The following is a 19052-nucleotide window of genomic DNA, read 5'->3' on the forward strand; positions in this document are numbered from 1 at the left end:
AGAAGCGTCTTAGGCCCTTCTGGGAACCCTAAACAGGCTCCTCGCTCGGTGACCTGTCACCACTCAGATGGAGCTGCCATCCCTGGGAACGCACCTGACTGCCAACATGTGGGGAAGCAAACCCGTCAGCCAACCTCATGTCACTGCTGACCTGGAACCAATAGCCAATGTCACGTGCCCGGAGGTTCTCACACATTTCTCTCCTTTTGTACCCATGGGCAGCACCCATTCTTAGAAATAAGACCCATGGACTATCTAGAAAGGACTTCTAGATCTGACAGGCTCAGCAGATGATTATCAAGGCTTTCGTAGCCCGGAACAGCAGTCTAGGCTCTTTTGCTTGGTTCGTCTCATGATTCCTCATGGCAACCTTTGAGGTAGACATTGCCAGCCCATTTTATAGAGGAGGGTAAGCCCAGAGAAGCTAAGAAACCAGCTCAACATCGCACAGCTAGTGTATGGCCGAGCCTGGATTCGAACGCAGGTCATTAACACCCTACCGTAGTGTTCCTTATCTTCCATCACTCCAATGTCTTTCTCTATCATTGGCTACTCTTGTCACGAGGATTAGCAGGACACACCGTGAGGCGTGTTTGAGTAAGCAGGGATCCCCATGGATGCTTGTTTTTCTTACTACTCCCTTCCAAGAGATTGTCTATGTAGTACTATGGGATAACTTTGGACATGGATGGAGTGGACAGCATTCTTTCAAATGCAGGGGACAGAAACTGAATTCTACCTGGTTTGAGAAAAGAGAGGGTGAGGGCGAGGAGGAGCGATTGAGCTTTGTCTTATGGCCTCGTTTTACTGGGATGGATGAGTGAGTGGACGTCAGGCATGGCTAAATCCAGGAAGTGATACAATGTCATCAAGTCATCAGACTCTTACTTTCCGTACGTGTTTTATTTTTACACTTTCTTGTTGACCTTGGTCTCACAAGACTGGGACAGAACAGATACAGGCAAAAGAGCCCCTGGGCTCTTTTGGGCTTTTTCTGCCGTACAACGTGACACAGTAGCTGTAGGGAGTGGAGAAAGGTCATGGGCCCCTGATGGCTCCTGGCCTTCACCATCCCGGCTAGTAAAGCAACCTTTCCTTTCAGCTGTTAAAGTGAGCAGAAGCCCAGGGAGGTTCTCCGCTGAGCCCATCATAGGTCCCATGATGGCTCCTGGCCCAGTGGACTACAGTGTTTAGCCAAACAGGTGGCCACAGGCAGGTTAAAGGGGGTCCTATGATGGAAACCTGTGCCATAATCATGATTGGAGCTGGGGACGACAGTCCCCAAGGAACTCTTACCAGAAGAAAGGGAAGAGAGGATCCTGGATAGATAGAAAGCAGTTCTGCCCAGACTCTAGGACTAGAAGAAATAGTTTGGTCTATAATAAATCAAAATGTAAGTCATTCTATATTGGCACATCCTTTCAATCTTACAGATTCAGAAACTGAGGCTCAGCAGCATTATGTGACCTTGTCATGCTCTTACAATGAATTCTGGAGACACCTGAGCCTGGAGTCTGAGTCCCGTGTTTTTCCACCTCACCCTGGTGGGGGAGGAGATTGAGATCACAGTGACACCCGCAGCCATCTTCTGCCTCACTCCAGGTATCCTGGGGAGTGCAGAGAAAAGCCTGGGGGCCAGCAGCCACTGTGGCAGGATCTGGGGATTCAGTGGTGAGGGAGACATACAGGTCACCCTAATCATGGGGTTTCTATTTCAGTGAGGAAGCTAGTCCTCAGACAAAAACAGCACACAAATGAAAAGAACTTACAAATGTTGATACTTTGGGGGCCCTAAAGATGAAGTATGTGGTATAGAGACAGTGTCCACAGGTATACAGAGTGTGCAGAGGGAATGTGCACAGGTATACAGAGAGTGTGCAGAGAGTGTGTTCACAGGTATAGAGTGTGCAGAGTGTTCACAGGTATACAGAGAGTGTGCGGAGGGAATGTGCACAGGTATACAGAGAGTGTGCAGAGGGAGTGGGCACAGCATGGAGAGAGCGTCCACAGGTATACAGAGAGTGTGCAGAGGGAGTGTGCACAGCATGCAGAGAGTGTACACAGGTATGCAGAGACTGTATGCACAGGTATACAGAAAGTATGCAGAGTACGTACATATATATGCAAAGAGAGTATATGCACATGTATACAGAGTGCACGGGCATACAGAGAGTGTGCAGAGGGAGTGTACAGGTATTTGGAGAGTGTACAGGGAGAGTGTGTACAGGTATACAGAGTGTATACAGAGAGTGTATACAGGTATAAGAGGATATACAGACTGTGTACAGAGAATGTGCAGTGAGTGTACAGTGTGCAGAGACGGTGTATACAGGTGTACAGAGAGTATGCAGAGTGTGTTCAGGTTTAACCAGGGGCCAGTGAGAGCTTCCTTGAGGAGGCGACATGCAAAATGAAATGAAAGTTTGGAGAGGAGTTAACTAGGAAAGAGGAGTTGTCCAGAAAAAGAATTCCCAGCAAAGGACACGGCGTGTGCAAAGGCCCTGGGGCAAAGAAGGCTGAAAATATACCCTTGTGCCCCAGGTGGAGCGGTGCGGACATGAGACGGGGCGCGGTGTGGGGGGCACTGTGGCCATGGGGACCACTCGAGGTCTCTGTCTCAAGAGCGGAAGGAAGTCACTGAGAAGACTTAAGTGGGACAGCCTGAGGCTTGTGGGCACGCGGATGAAAGCCGAGACTAGGGATCACTTGGGGTGCTCATGAGGGAGCAGGGGCGCCGGGGGGCAGTGGGTTCTGTGCATGAGAAGTCTCACAGGGGGTCCCAGGCTACTCAGCCCCCGAACTGCAAGAAGCCAGTGTGCTAGAGGAGGGGGCGCCGGGGGCGGGGGGCCTCTGCACGGCCGGGCGGTCCGACCCTGAGGGAGGCGGCGGGCCAGGGCGCTGCTCGGCGGGGCTGGGGCTGGGCCCAGGGGCAGGTCTCTACCCCGGGCCGGCCGACTGCAGGACGTCAAGAGGCTGTCTCGAGAAGCCCGTCAGCATCGGATCTGCTGCCACCTTTTGGAGGGGGCGTGGGTCCAGCTTAGGGAGGAGGCTCCTGCCCTCTCTGCAGCCCCCTCCCCCCACTCCCCCACCCCCCCACCCCCCGCCTGATACCGGTTTTCCTTTCCTGCCCTGGGAGTTCCATGTCCTTAGGATACCCCGGCCTCAAACTCAGCCTCCCCGGAGTCCGCACGGGCTGTGAGCATGTGTCCCCTCGGACCGTCAGCCTCAAGGCCTCCCCTTGTGTCCTGCATCCTTGTGTCCTGCGTGAGGAACGGAGCACGGGGCGGGGGGTGCCCCCTTCCTCCACCCACCCATCTGTTTACCGATCGTTGAACCCACTGAACCCACGTCTGGCCCTGCACTGGCCGCAGGGGACAGACACGGTGGCCGCCCCCCTGATGCCGAGCTGGGCCTATACCTGGGGGCCTTCAGTGCTCCTGGAGGGCCTGCTTCTGCTTAAGCCGGGGCCAGCTTTGGGGAACGTCTGGGGGGTCCCGGTGTCGGAGGGGCCTGGATCGGGATGCAGCTGTGTGTCTGTGGGGATGTTGCATCTGCTGCCCACCCCTGGGTGTCCTTCTCTGCAGAGGAGAAGCAAAGCCACCTTCTGCAGGGGCCAGGTGAGGGTCGGGGAGGTGCCATGCCCCTGCCCCCCCCCCCCATGTTCCTGTCTCCTCTCCTCCGCACCAGGATTTGACCAGGTGGCTTCTGATAGTTTACCTTTTCCAGAACCAACCACTATATACCCTCCCCTCCGACCCAGCGCCACATGCAATTTGCAGCCGCGACCAAACCCGATTTACTGGGATGTAGGGAGTCCTCAAAAACACTGTGCCAGATACACCAGCTTTGAGGAGCTAACCCAGCCTTTTTTTTTAAATAATTTTTTTTTTTTTTTTTTAATGCTCAGTTAAACTGGACGTGGACTCACGGTTTTGGTTTGCTTCAAAGCATGGAGGTGCAGTGTGAGCAGCCCCGGGTGAGTGAGTGACAGGGAGCCCAGGCTGTGGTCTGGTGCCTTGTCTGCTAGCCATCCAGGGCTCCCAGCCCCCACCCCCACCCCGAGCCTCGGTTTCCCCTCCTGTGAAGTGGGGGTGATGACTCTTTCCCACCACGGTTGCCAGAAGAATTGAGCGAGGTACAGAAGCAATTAGGAACCGAAAGCACTACACCTGGAACGCCTGCCTCCCCACAGTGTCTCAGCGTCTCCTCTTAGAGCCCTTCCAGGCCTCTGGGACATTCCCAGTGGCTCCCTCCACCTGCGACCACCACCCCGTCTCCACCTGCGACCACCACCCCGTCTGGCCCCCGGGGAAACCCCAGCCATTCCCGACCCAGATGTTTGGCTCCAGTGGTCCTGTGGTTAGAGCATCAGGCCTGCTGTTCTGGGAAGTCTCTTTCTCAGGCTGGGTCCCTGGGGAGGGAGCTGAGCCCTGTTTGGTGTGGGGAGAAGACAGGGCCTGGGGAGGGGAGGGGAGAGGAGGGCCAGCCTGGGAGAAGCTGGGTGAATGCTGTGTCGTGTTTTTCAAATAACTCCATGTCCACAAAGCTAGAAATGCGGTCTGGCCTTACATATTTTATACGTGTATGTGTTCCCAGTACATTTCCTTCTAATTTTTAAAACCATACGTAACGTCAGGGACATTTAATCCATATGGTTCTGATTCCTTAACACTTAAATCATCCAAATGTTGTTTTGTAGGATCTATTTGCAAATCTCTTTACATAAGCTTTTAACTCCTTCTTTCTGGAGGGCGTCAAGGTAGGGATCCCGGGTGAGGGCTGTCTCGCCCTCCAGGTCTCCCCGACCCACCAAAACTGGCCAGAGGGCTTGACCGCCTGCCTCTGCTCTGGACCAGCTGTTCAGGCCCCGCCCTCAGGGGTAGGGGGAGAGGAAGAAAGACAGACAGATGGGGGTCCATCCCCCAGCTCCACCACTTCCTGCTGGGTGACCAGCCTCCAGTTAACCTCAGCAAACTCCTGATCTGTCACCTGTAGAAAGGGATAAATGATAAACATCGCAAAGAGGCGCTGGAGGACCCAAGCAAGGGGATGTAGAAAGCCCATAACCTCGAGAGCTCACCTTCCACAAGCCAGAACCTTCCTGGTCACCACAGGGCGGTGCCGAGGGAGGAAGAGGAGGCCAAGGTGGACCGTGGGGTCATTCTCAAGGGCTCTTGAGTTGGCGGCACCAGCTGGAAAGGTTGAGTCCAGAGTAGTGAAGGATCCTGCCCGTGGGACTGGGAACTGAGGCAAGGATGGAGCAGTGACCCCAGTGGCCAGGAGGGTGGGTGTGACGTCAGGAGACGCGTGGCCCGGTGCTCAGGTGGGGGTCTGGGAGGGGGCCCTGTGGTTGGTACTGCCCTGAGTGTGCCAGGGAAGTGGAGGCGGGCCCCGCGGGGCCAGATGGGACACGGACAGAGGGGACAAGGAAGATGGTTCCCCCGGATTTGAGGGGCCTGGATTTTGTACCTGGGAGCCCCCATACTTACCCATAGGGGGAGTGCGCTCCAAAGCCCGTCACAGGCTCTCCCACTGGGGGCATAAGCCCAAGTCTGGCTCAGAGTTAGGGCCCAACAACCCTGACACACAGGTGGCTCACCCCCTTGCACCTCCCTCCCCCGCTTGCCTTCAGGCATTCCCAAACATCCAGAGCTCTTGCGGGCTTTTGTTCCTTCAGGTGGAACACCCCACCCTCCACCCCACCCCAGTGGCCCTTTCCACTAATAAACACCTACCCAGCCTTCAAAGTCCAACTCAAAAAGTCACCTGCACTGGGGAGACTTGGGGACAGCAGACCCTTCCTGGGTGCCTTCCTAGGCCTGGTCCTCCTGGGCTCTACTCCTCTGGGGTGAGAGCTGGGCGCGCGGGGATGGCCAAGAGCCATTCCCATCCAATGGGCCCTCCCGTGCTGGTGGAGGCAGACCCACATTTGCTCCCCCAGCTTTGGGGGAAGCAGAATGGAAACCAAAGCTGGCACCCCCAGGAACCCACGGCCGTTGGATGTGAGACAGGAGCCCCGTGAGGAGGAGGCAGATGTCCTGCTGTAGCACAGCTCCTAGGGGCCTCCCCGTGGCGGGGGCCCCGGGGCCAGCTCTGATGTGGGTACCGCCAGGGCCTGCACCCGTGGAACAGGATTGGTTTCTCTGGCAGTTGCAGACGGAGTGAATCCCAGACAGAGCCGAGTCTCTGGGACGGAAGAGCAGATGCCCAGTCTAAAATTAGGCTGCTGACTGCAACTTCATCTAGGCTGCGGAACGGATCTGCTTCTTACACCTGCCGTTGTGTGGCAGAGGCAGAGGGGGCCCTTGCCTCCCCGCAGAGGCCCAGTGGAGGTGCCCGCGCTCCTCCACGGTCTACCTGTAGCGCTTTCCAGCTCCTTCTCTGATTCATTCCTGCAAATCCCCCGAGAGCCCCCACCCCACCCAACTCCCGCCTCCACCCAGCCCTCAAGAGCTGGGTCTGTAGGCATTGAAGGCTTCCCGTGGAAGGTTAAACAACCCGTCCAGCATCATCCCCAGCAGCGAGCGTCCCAGCAGGTGTGCAGCCCACCTCCGAAGTCAGGCAGCAAGGAGGCTGGTCCCCGGGAATGATACAGGTGGGAGTTTCGGGGTGTCCAGCAGAAGCTGAGGAGGGTGGTAATCAAGGAAAATCTCTCGCTGCCTCTTCTCTGTCTGCTGCCCTCTCCTGCGCCGGGGATCCTCTGCCCCTCTCGTCGCTTGCCCAAGCTGGAGCCTGCTCTCCGAGAAGAGGGAGGGTATGCCTCCGAGGCCTGCTGCGGGGGCCAGGCCCACGGCCCTCACCTTCATTTAGTTCTCCTGGGCTGCACTGCTCACAATGGCCTGTGAGGCGCCGAGTAATTAAAATGCCCGACGCAGTCTCGCCCCAGGGCCTTTGCTCTGACTGTTCCTTTTGCCCGCGAAGGTTCCCCCCACCGCAGTAGCTGCACGACTCAGTACTTCACCTGCTCCAAGCCATCGCTCAAGTGCCACCTTCTCCACACAGCTTCCTCTAACTCCCCTGTTTAAATTTGTGACCCGCCTCCCACCCCTGGTTCCTGATCTCCCTCCTCTGTTCTTTCTGTGCTTTCTGCAAGCATATACTTCCGGCTGACATGTTATATAACTCACTTATTTATTCCATGTCTGGTTTATTGTTTGTCTTTTCCTTCTAGAGTGTAAGGTCCAGGGGAGCAGGCGTTCTTGTCCATTTTGTTCACTAATGTACTTACTCCGAGTCCCCAGAACAGGACCTGGCCTGTAGTAGGTGCTCACTGAACGTTCACGTGAGATTGTATGGATTTGGGCAAGGCAGAGGCCCCTGGACCCAGGGCGGCATCCTTCCTCAGCCCTTCCAGAGGAGGGTCCCTGCTGTCAGGACTGGCTCTAGGTCCTCTTTGGACCACCTGCTCATGTGGCACCGGGGCTGCTGGCCCTGTCCTGCCTATCTCAGAGCCTTGGAAATGAGGCTGAGATTGTGCCCCATACTATATAGGGCTACCCAGATAAGTATGAGGTATTTATTTGTTCAGTCAGCATTACTGAGCACCTGTTGGGTGCTGGGGGCCCATGGAGGGGCGACAGGTAGCGTCTATCTGCAGTGAGCTTCTCCAGGTGAGTGCGGTCAACTCCAGATGCCAGGAGATAGGGAATGTCTACCCATTCTGGAGAGCCGCTGCACCAGTAGGCCTCTGAATAAGGACTGTGGGCCCCTCCTGAGGTCCATGGAATTTGTACGCCAGTTGTCTGTAACGAGGCAGGGTTCTCTAGAGGAACAGAACCAGCGGGAAAAAGGGCTGAGAACCAGTGGAGCCAATGGTACAAGTTCCAGGCTGGAAGCCAGCAGCCTTGCAACTCAAAGACAGTTGGTGTTTCAGTCTGAGACCAAAGGCTGGAAGAAAACCAGTGTCTCAGCATTGTCACGCTAAGGAGTTACCTCTTACTTTGCCTTTTTGTTCTATTCAGGTCTTCTATGGACTGGGTGAGGCCCATCACTGCTTGACTCAGTCTACAGATTTGAATGCTAATCTCATCCAGAAATACCCTCAGAGACACACCCAGAAAAATGTGTGGCCAAATATCTGAGCCTCCTGTGCCCCAGCCAATCTGACACATAAAATTAACCATCACACCCTCCTCCCCACCCCCAGACTGCTGTTGATCCTTTACCTCCAAGCTCAGAGCCAGCTACTGAATCCATGTGCCTGCCTTTCCCTCCCCAGGTCCCTGGGGCTCTTTCAGCCCACCACCCTTGAGGACACGGCCACTTATCCCTAGCTCCTCTGACCCAGCCCTCTCTAAGTGGTGCCCACCAGGTGCCCCAGGACATAGCCGGGATTCTCGTCTCATCAGATTCAGGGCAGGGTTGAGGGGCAGGTTGGAAATCAGCAGGAAGGCTTGGGGGCAGATTTCCAGGATGGAGGGAGCACGACAATGTTAAGTGCCTGGAGCTCTGAAGGGATCACTGAGGACTTTATCTGCAATTCTGGGCAGAGTGACAGAGGCTGCTATACTCCTCAGCTGTGGGAAATACAGGAGAAGGCCTTCCAGGTGCCCTGGATGTGGAGCAACTACTAGGTGTCAGGCACAGAGCCTCGGTGCTCTCCCAACCTAGTGGGGGCATCAGACACGGATACCCTACTATACCATGCTAAGAGCTCTGGTGACGTATGCAAAGCAAGGAACATTGGAAAGGGAGCTTTTAATTCTACTGAGAGGGTGGGTTGGTTGGGAAAAAGTAAGAAAAACAAGGCATTTGAAGGAGAGCTTGCAGGGTGAGTTCACGACATAGTCAAGGAGAGTTAATAGGGGAGCTGAAGGGAAGGGTGGGTGCAGGAAGAGGAGACGTGAGAGCACAGAAGGTAGAGGGTGCAGCATGAGCAAAGGCGTGGAACGTGAAAATTCATACTGTGTGTAGGGAACTTGGTGGCCGTCACTCAGGCCGGGCCCACCCTGCAGGAGGACGTCAAGGCTGAAGGATGGAGGTTGGAGGCCTCACCTAGGGCCCTGGGAGGTCAGAAAGGCTGCGGGGGAGGGGGGCGGGGGGGTAGTGAACCTAAAGTAGTGAGCCTTGCTTCCGAGGGCTGAAGCAAGACCATTTCCAGATTTCTTTGTTGGTGTTGGATGATGGAGGCTTTAAAAGGCCTTCCACCCCGTCCCACATTCATGTCCCCTTCTGGTATGTTCTGTGCTGTGTGTTATTGTAGTTATCTCCCAAGGGTTCGGATCCTCTCTGGAACCAGACTGTGAGGGGCACAGGCTCCATCGTGCCTCACCGGTCCGGCTTTGGGATCTCTTCCCGACTGCCCACTGCCCGCCCCGCCACCCCTTGCACCAGGCTGGCCTCAGGGGCGGCCGCAGTCACTGTTGGATACAAGTCACACAAGGGGAGAGGGCTTTCAGGCCGTCCCAGAATTCCCCTCTCCCCCTCGCTGCTCCCAAAACTCTCTCTTGTCTTACCGGTTACTGTTTACCTTGTCTCTGTGTTTATGGGGCTATGGTGAAATTCTCTCCCCCAACTTTATGAGCTACTGCCAAAGACTAAGTTTTATGCATCAAAGTATCCCCCAAAGAGCCTGAGTGGAAGGGGGGGTTCCTTTACTGAGTGTCTGCTGCCAGCTTCTGCTCTTGATACTTAAAATGTATTTTCTCCTGTAATTTCATCAGCTCCCATTTCATCTTTGCAATCCTTCCCTGAGAGCTGTTCTCCTCCCATTTTATAGCTGTGAAAACTGAGGCTAAGCAGGGTTCAGTGGCTAGTCAGCGTCAGAGTCAGGACCTGCACCCAGACTGTCTCTATCCAGGCCTTAGAAGTTGATGCACTACTTCGGCACCTCCCGTTGGCAAGTCAAAGCCATGTGCAGAGTAAATATTTATTGTTATTGATGATCTTGCAAGTCAGTCCCTTGGCTTGGGGAAAACCTGTTCTCATAGCTGCCAGGAGAGTGTGTGACTTGACTAATCTTCTGATTTCCTGGAACCAAAGGCCCCGCCCTCCCCACCTGGGCCCCACGGAGTCCCCCGAAATGCTGCTGAAAAGCCAGAATGAGGCAGATGCAGGGCTCAGGCTGGGCCAAAGGGTCAGTCTGAAGTGTAGGAAAAGAGGATGCTTTTGTCATTTGGGGAAAACAAAGTCGATGGGCTTGAGGGTGGCTGCCCTCTATAGTCATTTACTGGATAGGATGGCCAGAGGGGTCCTTGGCCTGCCCTGAATACCCGTGACATTCCTGGCCCTGAGTAAAATGTGGTTGGGGACAGAGCTGCAGAACATAAAAGGGGCGACAGAGAGAGCAACAAGATGACTACATGTCATTGGGCACGTGCCAGACAGTGTGTACCAAGTGCTGGAGGTTCACTGAGAGGGAAGTAGCCACTGCCACCTGGAGAACAGAGAGGCCTCCGTAAGGGAAGTGGCCTCTGAGCTGACCTGGAAGGCTGAATGGGAGCCAGCCAAGCAGATAGGAGTGACGGGAATAGCACAGGGAACTGCATGTGCAAAATGCACTTGGCAGGTTCAGAAGCAATGAGCAATTCTGTATGGTGGGAGCAGAGGGCAGACAGGGATGGTACAGAGGGCGGGAGGCTGGGACAGGTAAACTGAGGTGCAGTTATAAAAGGCATTAATACACAGGGTAGTTCGGCTGGGCAGGGACCCACTTGACTTTGTCCTAGGGAGTTCCACCTGTGTGGAGAGTGGACTGGTGGGAGGGGTGGGCAGGGCACCAGGGAGAAGGCTGCCGTAACCGGGAGATGGTGGTGACCTGGCGTGGACAGTAGGCATGGGGAAGGGATTCTGGCTTCAATCTTGGGGTGCTGGGTGCCCCTGTTGGTGAAGGCAAACAGTATGGGAGGAGCAGGATTCTAGGTCACAGTGTGCAAACAGAATAACTATTACTGTTGTTTATTGAGCACCTACTGGGTGCTGGATACTCCATCAAGGGCTCTACTGCAGTCGCTTTTCAAAGCTTTACTGCAGCCCTTTGAGATGAAGAAGTCAAGGTCAGTGACATACGTACTATGCCCAAGGTCACAGAGGAAGCATAGGGCCGGGATCTGAACCCAGGTCCGCGTAGCTCTAAGGGCCCCTCTGTTACCCACAGCATCAGGTCAGGGACGACGTGAGTGCCCCCACTGAGGCAGGAAGCTGGAAACACAGCCCCCAGGCTGGGGAGAGAGGTGGAGGCTGGGACCTCAGCCTGGGACCCCAGAGGGTGATCTTTGTGAACTGTAAGAGTCCGTAGGTCTCTTTACTAGGAGAGAGGTGGCTGCCTCCGTGAGAAGTGAGGACTGATGTTTCGTGTGACCTATGGAGAGAGCACCCGCCGCCTGTGCACACTGTGCACACACAAACAGTAGAATGACTCAAAGCATCTGAGTCCAGAAGAGTGTAGCCACAGGGGACAGGGTGTTGGAGAGGGGATGGCTGGTAAGTAGGTATAAGACTTAAGCATCAGTCACCTGGAGGGCCCACAGGGCGGATTGCTCAACCCCACTTGGAAAGCTTTCCCAAGAACACCATGGCAGTCCCCGGCTCCTTAGCAATGACAGGTGCTCTCAAACCGTGTCTGTAATTTGGTTGTTAGGAGCTGGAAACGACCTTTCGCAGAGAGACAGCCTCCTAGAGGACAGATCAGATGCCAAGCCTGCCCTCTGCTATAATCTCTTCTAGCTTGTGAAGTCTCTACAGAGTGATGTTGACTTTACAGCAGAACCAAGCCCAGGGTGTGTGTGTGTGTGTGTGTGTGTGTGTGTAGCACTTCCATGGAAATAAGCAGTCAGCGATCTAACCTGGGATACCTGGGCCACAGCCTCCCTGAATTATAGCCCCAGACGTGGAATGAATCTTATCTCCCACCTTGTGTGCCCCCCACCTCGGCCCCAGCTTGGCAAATAGCAATGTAGCATTTAGCAAGTTCTTATGGGGACGATCCATCTACCCGCCAGTCTCCATCCTTGGATGGAACTCCTACAACACAGGTTTGTGAGTTGTATGTTCCCATAACAGGGAAGGGGCCTGATTCATGTGTGAGGAATGAAGGAATGTGAGAAGGCCCCCAGGGCCAAGCTCTGGAAATTTCTCAAGACCTGGCCCAGTTAGATGCTGGGGATAGGCTGATAGGAAGAAACTGGCACCTGGTACCACCTGCCTTCTAACCTGGGATCCATCCAGCTACAGGATGGGAAAGGTGCCCCAGGCCCCAGGGGAGGTGTGGTGGCTCACAGAGAGGAGTTGGGCTCAGTTGCTAGCTTTGAAGCAGGGCTGTCTGCCCCCATCCTGCATCCTGAGCCCTGTGGCTAGAGGCCTGAACACCTTTTTGGTCTCTGGTGAGAATTTACCAGAACTGGGATGGGAGCTAAGTCTCCAGGTGGGGGTAGGTGGCTTTAGTTGTGGGAGAAGCTGGATGAGGATTTCCAGGCTGGAGAATGGCCACAGATGGATGGAGCCAGTGTGACTATGTCTGGCACTGTGAAAGTGCTCCTTACATGACACCTTCCTGCCTCCCTTCTCCACCTTGCTAAGGCCAGCTCAGGATGGCATGTTGGGGGACTGGGGTAGGGACATCCCAGGCTGCCTGGATGGGGCTGCACAGGAATGAGTCTGGAGTGGGGAGACAAATCCCAAGCCACAGAAAGTTGGAACAAAGGAGCAATCCAAGGAAAGAGCTCCAGCAGGGCAGCCACTCTATTGATGGCACCCTGGCTCGGCCTCCAGAGCAGCCAGTCCAGTCTGGCCACGAAGCCCACCCTCTACCCCAGCCCCTAGCCTGCACCCCTGCACCTCAGCCACAATTCTTTGTTGGATCATCCTGCCCCTTCTCATATTTTTGTCTTTCAATCTGCCCCGGAAGACCTTTCATTCATTTAACAAACATTTGTGAACTTGTCAGTCTTGGCAGGAGAGAAGAACCAAGATGGAAGTTCTTTGTTGTTCCCAAGCTGGAGAGAGGAGAGAGCGCTCCCAGCGGACTGCTGTTTGGGGAGATGGGTGCATCTCTAGAGGCAGGAAGCATTGAGCTGCCTGTGGCCGCACAGGAAGGTGACTGAATCCACTGGGAGGTTCCAGTGGGGCAGGGCCACTCCTCAGAGCCGGGGGAGGGTGCTCATCACGGCGCAGGAGCAAGGCTGTCATCTGAGCCTTTGCACAAGTGACGAAAAGTCACCCCTCGGGGCATATGAATCATGACAGGACATCCACTTTCTCCCACCTGGAGTTGTTCCCACCAGAAATGCAGGAGTGAAAAGCAGGACAGTGGAGACTGGGCAGGAGTGGAGTGATGGACAGGGACCTGACCCAGGGGGCACCGTGTCCCTGTTGCCCTAATCAAGGGAGGAGGGAGGGACCTGTATGGAGGGCAGACTCGATTCAGGGTGTGAAGGGCAGCAGGAAGAGGGGAGACCACATCTCGGGCAGAAGGAAAGTCTGTGCAGACCCCAAGGACTGAAAACTGGTGCAAGGTTGGAGAGCGGGTGGGTGGGGGCGGGGCACTGGGCAAGTCACGGCGGCGCTGAGCTGCCGGGCCTTACATTCCAGGTTGGGGAGTGCGGTCCTTCCCTGTGGGAAGAGGGGAGAACCCAATTACAGCTGAGATCAGGCTCTGGGAGCTGATGGAAGATGGGGAACACTGGGGTGGTGGCGCACACCAGCACAGCTGGGAGGCTTGGCGACTGGCGGCAGGTGTGCAGTTGTGCATGTGACTGTGTCCAGCCGCCATCCCCCCTCCCTTCTCACCCTGCGAGCCCTGGAGCTATGGCTTCCCCGCTGCCCCCCAGCTCCCCCACCCCTGCCAGAACCTAGGAGTGTGGTGCCCCTTTGGGAGTCGGGGCTCCCTCCAGTGAAGCTGGTGGTCTGGAAGGGGTTTGCTTGCTCAAGCTGCCTTTGGAAGGAGGGTGGAACCTCTGCTGGGTGCTGTTGTATGGAGAAGGCACAGAAATCCCCCGGGGTCACTATGTCCCCTGGACCCAGGTGGCCTCTGGGCAGGGGGAACCCACTCCCTTTGATGGGCAGGGCCTCCTGGGGCCTTCTTGCAGGCCTCCCTGGTCAGAGTAATGGCCTGTCACCTTGTGGGTCCTTGAGCTGTCAGGACCTGAGGATGCCTCCCTCAGGTGGCACCCTGGGCACTGAGGTCGCCCTGCTGTAGTCCTGGCTTAGGCCCCAGTCCCTGGGCCCTCCTGAGGCTGTTCCTGGCCCGAAGCAGCTTGGCTAGAGGCAGCCAGACCTGGGGTCCGCGCGGCGGGCAGATCACCTGACTCGGCTGAGCCTCAGGGGGCGCATGTGGCAAACGCAGATCCCAAGGGGTGTCCAGGCGCCCCCCCCCCCGCCCGCTCCAGCCAGTGTGCAAACGCGGCTCCCGAGGGGTGTCCAGGCGCCCCCCTTCCAGCCACTGTGCTCCCTGGGGGGTGGGGGGGCCGAGTGGGGCTGGCCAGAGCCTGGATCCGAGTGATTGAGGGCAAAGTCAGGGTCGGGAAGCCCGGGGTGCCCCGCACCGGCTCCCCAGGGCTGGAGCCCCGCGCGCGTGTTCCCGCCTCGGGAGGGCAGCGGGCGGCCCCGGGGCGCCGGGCGGGGAGCGCGCACCTCGGGGACGGCGATGGGCGCCCGCCGGGCGGGGTGCGGCCGAGGGTCCGCGGGGCTTCCCTGGCCGCCCTCCCGGAGGGCCCGGGAGGAAATGACAGCGCGGGCCGGGGCGGGCGCGGAGGGAGGGAGGGGCGGCGCCCGAGGGCACGGCCTGTCCGCAGACCCCGCGCCGCCCGGCCCGGGGATTCCCCGCGCAGACCCGCCCCCCCCGGCCCGCGGGACCCCGAGCGGCGCGGGACCGGGCAGCGGGGCGCCCCGAGGGCGGGCGCCGGGGTCCCCCGGGCCGGGCGGCAGGAAACTCTGGGGAGTGAATGGAAAGAAGTGGGTGGTCCGGGCGCTGCGACTTCCCCTGACATCACTGCCCAAATAAGGAGCTTCCAAGCGGCCGCGGGGCGGCCCGGAGCCGCGCCCGCCCGCCAGCCCGCCCCGCGCCCACCCCGCGCCGCGTGGGCCGCCTGCGAGCGCCCGGGGCACCGCCGGGCGGAGCCGAGCCGGGCGGAGCCGAGCGAGCGGGCGCTGCCGAGCCGCGGAGGCCGGGCGCAGCCCCGCGCAGCCCAGCCCGGAGCAGCGGAGGGCGGCCCCCGCCCGGCAGGTAAGCAGCGAGCCCCCTCCCCGGGCGCCTCCGCGGGCGCCTCCCCGGCCCCCTCCCCGGGCACCTCCGCGGGCGCCTCCCCGGGCGCCGCTGGCACTGGGCTGGGCGCGGGGCGGGCGCCTCCGGGACCGCGGGGACTCCGAGCGCCGCTGCACGCGCTCCCGCCTGCGCCTCCCGGACGCTACTTCTCCGACCGCCCTGGGGTGACACAGGCGTTCCCGCCTTCCCGCGTCCCTCGCACACTCGCGCCTGGCACAGCGCCCCCCAGCCCGGGGCAGCCCCTCACCCCGCCACGCCTCTCGGGCCGGGCGCTCCCGGGGGACCCGGCGCCCGGGGAGGGGGGCCTGCGGAGGGGCTTTGGCAGCCCGGCCGCCCTCCCCCTGGAGGCGGTGGCAGTTTCAGCCGGTGCTCCCGGGCTTCTGGGGAGTGAGTTAAACAACGTAGCTCTGGCTCTGCCCGCCCCCCCCCCCCCGCTCCCTTCACCCTGCAGAATGGCACCTGGCACAAGGGGTACAGCCGGGGGGGCGGGGGTGTCCCTGGCATGGTGGGGAGGGTGTGGTGACTGGCAGGGAGCTACTCCCAGCCTCACAGCCGGGGTGTTTCCAGAGCAGCTCCTACTCCACGGGCATCTCTCTGAGCACCCTCCCCTCCCCTCCCCGCCGCCAGTGCAGGGTGCCCGGAGTGCCGGCGGCGGCGGCGGCGGCGGCTGCAGAACAGGTGCAGGTGGGGTCAGCCGCTGCATCTTGCAGGGGGCTCCGCTCAGTGGCTACAATGGCTTATCCATAAAAAAAAAAAAAAAAAAAAAAAAAAAAAAAAAAGCCCATAATGTCTTCATTGATGGTTTTTGATCAAGGACACAGTGCAAACGGGTCAAGTCAAGTTCTGAGCCCATCACTTAGTGGCTCTGGGCAGGTTCTTTCATTTCTTTCAGCTGCATTTTATCATTTGCAAACTGGGGAGGGGTAGGAAGGTCCACACGTGAATATTGTCGGGGAGAACTGAGATCATGTAAATAAAAATGTTTTGTAGATCTAAAAGCCCTGTGCACATGCCGCTTGCCATGGTTTGGATGATTCTGGGCTGGCATTTGCCATGGCTCTGCTCTGTGATTTAGGGAGATGGAGTGCCATTTCTGTTCAGTCATCTGCAAGAAAGGGGGCTCTAATAAGTGTCCTGTGTGCCTGCTATCGGAGCCCCCAAAGCATGTTCTGTGGAGCATTAGTTCTGAAAGCTGTGTGGTGAGTAAAGGTTTCTGTGTTCTAACAAGTCTGGCAGATTCTGCAAGCTCTTGGTCCCCCGCTGGACAATTACCATCCATATTGGCAAATTAAAGGTTCTGAGAAGTACTGCAATAAAAGAACCTGGTTGACATTGTCAAGGCCAGCATTTCCCCTGTTGACCCCAGAGCCCTTTCAAGTTCCACGTGCTTCCTGTCCTAGGAAACAGTGCTTCTGGGGCTACCAGCGGTGATGCTGTGGTGCTGCAGACCTGCAACCAAACTTCGAGAGCTAAGTTGTAATTGCCTTCTTGAATGAAGAGCAGATAGAAGCTCAGAGAAGTTCAGTGGCCCCTCTGAGGTCACACAACTTAAACAGCATCCCAAGATAGTGGTAAAACAGGGACCAGAACCCAGACTCCTCATCCAGTGCTCTCACCCCCCTTCAGTTATATCCAGAAGTTGATCATTCTCTTCTGGAGCCAGTTTTGTTGCTTTGTGTGGACACTCTGCAGGATGTACTAGACAAACATAAAGATTTAAATGATTTATTGTTGAATGAATCAAATGGTCATTGGGTCGCTACTGTGTGTCATTTGTTTTGGGGACTTTAGTGTGTAAAGGTGTAGAACCTTTGGTAAAGAGTCATGGAAGCAGAGACCTCGTAGACACACACACACACTCCTACACACTCACATATCAATTTATAAACACAAATCCCTCTCTCCCTGTGCACAAATGTGCTCACACTCGACCCGGTGTGCTCATTCACACTCATATCCCACACCTACACACATGCTCCTCCATATGCACACTCTCACTCACCTGCTTCTGTACACACACACCTCCACCGTTATACACACTTTCACACACATCCATCCTGTGGTGCTCCAGGCTGCAGCTCAGAGGCACCTGTAGCAATGGGCATGTCCCCTGGTCCCCACCTCCCCAGAGCTGGTGGGAGTGCCTGGCACCAGCTCCTCGGGAGGAGTACTGAGCATATAGGAAGCCCTTGCAGAGCCCATCTGATGTTTGCATTTCCCCAGAGTTGTTTCATTTTTCCCATCTTTGCCATACTGATCCCCCCACCTTTTTTCTCTTTTTTCTGGTCAGCTATCATTTGGTCACATGTGACGTGACTGACAGCTCTGGCTTCTGTCTTGTTTGTTTTAATCAACCATCACAGCTCTGTTAGGGCAAGGATTTTGTGTCATTTGTTTGATTGGAATCCCCAGCTCCCAGCAGAATGCCTGGCACCGAGGAGGGGATTCAATAAGCATTTATTGAATGAGGGAGCGAGCAAGGGACTGCTGGCTGCTAGGGTGGCTGTGACCCAGACCAACATCCAGGGGGACTCATGAGCGTGTTTGCTAAGTGCCTGCTGGGTCTCGGGCACCTTTCTAGGGATTACAGCACGGAAAACCACTGAATCCTCTGTTCCTGGAGCCCACATTCCGCCGGGGGTGGGTTGGGGGGTGGGTGAGAGAATGAATAGTAATGGACAAGAGAAGGCTAAACAGTGACACACACCATGGAAGTGTGATGGTTAGGGAGCAATGGGTGAAGCTAAAGATGGGGCCCAGGGAGTCCGCTGGTGAGGAGTTGACATTTATGCCGAGATCTGAATGATGAAAAGGTGACAGCCATGCAGAGATTTGGGGAAGGAGTATTCGGAGCAGAAGAACAGCAGGTTCAAGGCCCTGCAGCATGAAGGAGCTGGGCTCAGGGCCCGTGGGGACGCCGCACTTGCAGCTCATGCCGTGTCCCTTACCGACACCCCTTGGAGAGGGTGGTGGCTGGTGCCTGATTTCAGTGGCTCCATCACTAAAGCCAAACTTGGCGAGTCCTGGGCTATGGGGGCAGGGCTGCCTCTGGGCTCTCGGGGAGCTGCCCTCCCTTCTTGTCTACCTCTAAACCCTATAAATGAGGAGAGGGTTGGACTCCTAAGGCCCCTGCCAGCTCTACCGTGATAAAATTTGATGCTCTGTTTGCAGGAGGTTCACAACAATTCAGGTGGTCCATCTGGAGGGATCGTGAATTAGTTGCGCCGCTTCCATTATTAATAACCATGATGTCATACATCTGTGCAGTTCCTGATCGGCTGCAGAGCACTCTCTCCTATTATCCCGCGCACTCTGTGGGCTAATCTGCCAAGGGGGGGAGGGCCGGCCGAGGGGGGTGTGCTAGGGTGGGGAGAAAGCTCTGTCACCACCACACGGCCACTGCAGGCTCATCCAAGCCGCTGACCCGGCCCCTGAATCTCTGCTTCCTCAGCTGCAAAGCAGAATATAGGAGACCCTGCCTCCTGAGGCCCTTGGGAGAGTGAAGAGAGAACCAGAGGGTCCAGGGCCTCACATGTTGTCATAGGCACTTAGTACCTGTTGGTTCCCATTTTTACAGATGAGGAACTGTGAGCTAAGAGAGATTGTGGTGGCTTTTCTGGTCCACTTGTATCTTCACTCTTCCCGGCCCAGAGCTGATGGCTGCATGACTATTTTGTTGAATGCATTTGCCTGGAGTTGCACAGCTAGTAAAGGGCAGACCTAAGACTCAAAGTCAGGACTTTGGGCTCCAAAGTCCTTTTCATAAACAGCACGCTGTTTGGGAGCAGTTGTCATGGTGAATAAAGACACACCTTTACACCTCACTTGTGGATGATCAGAATTATTGTCGCTC

General features: G+C 56.7%; 1 protein-coding gene across 8 annotated transcripts in view; it reads left to right on the forward strand.

Moving 5' to 3' along the window:
- HIVEP3 (HIVEP zinc finger 3) overlaps positions 1-19052 on the forward strand; it is a 459420-nt gene that overhangs the window by 318965 nt on the left and 121403 nt on the right. The window contains exon 3 of one of the 8 annotated variants that reach the window (XM_072771654.1): positions 3908-3976. The exons of 6 other annotated variants lie outside the window; for them this stretch is intronic. The gene's annotated coding sequence lies outside the window, so the exon portion shown is untranslated. Of the gene's footprint in view, positions 1-3907; positions 3977-15043; positions 15161-19052 lie in introns of those variants that run through there. One more of the 8 variants, XM_072771657.1, reaches the window with a different exon arrangement.

This window comes from Canis lupus, chromosome 13 (assembly GCF_048164855.1).
Source record: "Canis lupus baileyi chromosome 13, mCanLup2.hap1, whole genome shotgun sequence".
NCBI lineage: Eukaryota > Metazoa > Chordata > Mammalia > Carnivora > Canidae > Canis > Canis lupus.